This window comes from Eumetopias jubatus, unplaced genomic scaffold (assembly GCF_037043125.1).
Source record: "Eumetopias jubatus isolate StellerSeaLion01/CBP00866 unplaced genomic scaffold, mEumJub1_p1.0 scaffold_72, whole genome shotgun sequence".
Lineage (NCBI taxonomy): Eukaryota > Metazoa > Chordata > Mammalia > Carnivora > Otariidae > Eumetopias > Eumetopias jubatus.
Genome location: NW_028274878.1, coordinates 316,072 through 320,313, shown reverse-complemented (window position 1 = coordinate 320,313; position 4,242 = coordinate 316,072).

The following is a 4,242-nucleotide window of genomic DNA, read 5'->3' as shown; positions in this document are numbered from 1 at the left end:
GGATTACCAGAGACCTTGTCACAGGTTAATCATATAACCCCAACATGAACACTACCCCAATCGCACCTGATCGTAACCTACTGACCCGGAGTCAGGCCGGCCAGAGACTTCACCTTGGAGTGAGGTGTCATCCTCCTCGAGTTAACTCCCTCCATTGGCATTGTGGGCGGGCAGGGGTGGATGGAAACAGACACACACACACGCACCCACAATGAGCACCCTGCCATCCTGCACCTCTAAGCACCTGTGGCTTTGGAGGGTGCCACTGAACGTGATGATCTGTAATGGAGAAGCCTGTCAGCCCCTGAGTGAACTGCTTGCATTTTGAAAGGTAAACGACACCACAGACCAACTGTAGGCCCCACCCAACCGACACAAGGCCAGGACTGGGTGCAGTTCAGTAAGGGAATTTGCGGAACACCTGGAAAAGGCCAAACGAGGTACCTTGCCCAGCCCTGGACCTCTGTGAGGCTCAGTGTCCCTGTTCCTCATGGGAGCCCCAGCAGCTTCAGCGTCAGACCAAGGCCTAGAACCGATGGAGGTGGATGCAGACCGGCATTGACTGTGCAGAATACAATAGATAAAGAAAATAAAAAGGAAACAAACTGAGGGTTGCTGGAGGGGAGAAGGGTTGGGGGGATGAGTAATTCGGTGATGAGCATTAAGGAGGGCACATCATGTGATGAGCACTGGGTCTTACACACAACTGATCATTTTTGAACACTATATCTGAAACTAATGATGTACCTATAAGTTGGTTAGTTGAATTTATATTTTAAAAAAGAAAGAAAAAAGAGCCTGTTTCTTGGTTTGTCTCTCTCTCTTTTTTCACTTTCACAGCCACATGATGGAATCCATCCAAGTGTCCATTCACAGATGAATGGATAAAAAATGTGGCATACAAATACAATGGAATATTACTCAGCCAGAAAAAGGAATGAAATCTTGCCATTTGCAAGAACGTGGACAGACCTAGAGAATAGAATGCTAAGCAAAAGCAGTCAGAGAAAGACAAATACCAGATGATTTCACTCACGTGAATTTAACAAACAAATGAGCAGTCTGCCAAATTTATTGCCTCAGTTGGTATATCTTCACAACTACTATTCAAAATAGATAATTATTAACTAAAGTCTATAGTTTTACTCAGATTTGGTTAGGTTTTAACCCTTTCTGTTCCAGGCTCATCCCAGCTGGGACATCACCCTCAGTCACTCCCCTTGGCCATGATAGTTCTCAGACTTTCCATATCTTTCAACATCTGGAAAGTTTCGAGGAGAACAGTTCATGTACGTTGTAGAATGATCGTCAGTTGGTTTATGTCTAACGTTTTTCTCAAAGGACTAGACGGGAGTTATGTGTTTGGGGGCGGGAGATCACAGAGACAAAATATCCTTATCACTTCACATCAAGAATGTTTCCTCTCAAGATGGCTTATCACTGTTGATGTTTATCTTTGATCACCTTGCTGGGGGTGTGTTGGCCAAGTTTCTTCTCTGTCCATAAGGTATATTTCCTCTGGTGAAGTCACTATAGGCACATCTCAAAGAGTGGCAAGTTATGTATCACCTCGTGAAGGCCTAGGTATCTACATAATGCAAGTATTTTATGCATAGAAAATATTCCTTCATTTATGGACTCCTTTCTTTGGTAAGTCTAAGCCTATTTTCAATGAAGAGTTTATTAGTGATAACTGTTTTATTTTTTCTAACACATGTGATTGCATAATTAGTTCTAGTAGGACTACTAATAACAGACCATTATTCTTATTATTCTTCTAATTGTTTTATTTAAATAACAACACGCATGTCAAAGAAAACTGAATACAGCAAAATATAAATTCACAGAGATCTGTACCTCATATTTTAAATTAAGAAAATAACATATCTATAACATGCCATTTTATAGTATGTTAATAAGTAGTTTTGTGGTCTTGAAGGAGTGTCATTGATTAGTTGAGCATAAAGCAGGTCATCCTAGATCACGGGCAATATTTGGATTTTAGAGGATATGGTATTTCACACCATGGCTGAACCTGTTCAAACAATGTACAAATGGCCAAGTGATTCATTGTGGCTTCCTCAATTGTTCTCAGGAATCCTCATTTTTATCTTCTCCCCCTTCATCCTCCTCAGCAGTAGTAGAACAATCAGGTGTTCTAAATTTGAAATCAAATTTAAACAGACATTCAAAGACTGAAAGAATGTAGAGTGATTTCAATGAGTTTCAGGCTGAAGGAAAAAGATGTGACCATGAGGTGGCAGTAACAGGAAACAACCTTTCTTGGGGGACTGATAAGATTGCAAGAGGGGAGATCCATCACAGTATTAACCCTTACAATACTGGGGATATTGAAGAAAGTGCTTATGTGCCTAAGTGATGTCTTTTTGCAGCCTGGCTTGGGGCGGGGTTCCGGATCAGAGACTTAAAAGGCCAACAGCAATTCAGGGTCTTTTAGAGCTGAACGGTTGATCTTGATTGATTGACTCACTGATCTTATTTATGATTAGGAACCGTTGGACACAGTTTCACGGGATATGGAAATCACGCAGGCAGTCAGTGCCTAAAAATCTGCTCTTCAGTGTTATGTTTTTAAAAGACTGATGTGTAAAAACCAATTCTGAGTTTGGCACCAGCAAGCAGGTGTTTGAGCTAATGGGTACTAGCCTGCCAATAAACAGTGAGCCACCTCTGGCTCACTGATGTTACAGGAGGGAAAAAGAATCAGTTACAATGAACATATCATGTTTCATCGTGATGGTTTTTTTTTAAACAAAGGATTCAAAAATTATGCAAACTCATAATTTATTCTGTTGTGCTCTGCAGCAAGTGAAAAAAATATTCAAATGTGAAAGAATATTTTGGGAGTGATTTCGATGTCACGATTTGTGCAATAAACAATTTACATCTTAGGGGATCACTAGAAAATACTGAAAGCCCAAACGCTAGAAAGATTCTGAATTTAGGGACGCCTGGGTGGCTCTGTCAGTTAAGAGTCTGCCTTCAGCTCAGGTCATGATCCCAGGGGCCTGGGATCAAGTCCACATGAGGCTCCTTGCTCTGCGGGGAGCCTGCTTCTCCCTCTTCCTGCCGCTGCCCCCTGCTTGTGTTCTCTCTCTGGCAAATAAATAAAATCTTAAGAAAAAAAAGAAAGATTCTGAATTTTGAGTATTGTAGATTATTATAATTTCTATATGCCTAACTATAAAGGTATTGATAGATAAGATCTGGTCTTACTTGTGTAATAAAATTCAAAAGGAATTTGTAATGCTTCTACAAAATTATGTTAGACCTAAAAAACTATTACGAATATTCAGAGAGGGGGAGTGGAGCAAGATGGCGGAGGAGTAGGAGACATGGATTTCATCTGGTCTCAGGAATTCAGCTGAATAGGGATCAAATCATTCTGAACACCTAAGAACTCAACAGGAGATCGAAGAGAGTAGCAACAACTCTCTGAACAGAGAAGGGACCACTTACTGGAAGGTAGGAAGTGCGGAGAAGTGAATCCGAGGCGATATTCGGGAGGATGGAGGGCGGGCGAAGGGGCCTCCGCCGCTTCTGGCAAGTGACAGAGCCGCGTAGCACAAAATCGGATCTTTTAGAAGTCGGCTCCGCTGAGGGACCGTCGCTCCAGTGGCTAAGCGGGGCGTGAACCCTCACGGGACAGTGTGCTCTCAGGACCCTCAGGGTCACAGAAAAACCGGGGGTGCCTGAGTGCAGCAGACCTCCCAGGTATTGGAGTGGGGAAGCCGGCTGCAGAGACGGAGCCGGGGCGCGGGCTCTCAGCTCGGGGTTGCCAGAAACTGTGATCCGCGGCACAGTCGGGTCACTGCTCCTCCAGCAGGGACTCAACAAGCGGCAGAGCTGGGGAGACTCTCCTTCCTCCCCGGGGAGAGTGGCGCGGGAGCGCACCTCAGGGATCTGCTGGGGTTGGAGACTCCACACGGGGTCGGGTGCCAGAGATAGAAACGCTCGGTCACAGGCCGGGTGAGCACGGAGTGCGGCCGGAGACCGGGGAGATAGGAGTGACTGCTTTTCTCTGGCCATGCACTGAGGAGCGGGGCCCCGAGATCTCAGCTCCTCCAGGTGGACATTGGGAGGACACCATTTTCACCCTGGTCCTCCAAAGCTGTCCCGAGAGTTTGCAGGGAACAAAAACTCCTGAGAGCAATCCCGAGCAGCTTTCTTAGGCTGCACCGACAAGGGCAGGGCAATTCCGCCTCCAGCAAAGACATCTGG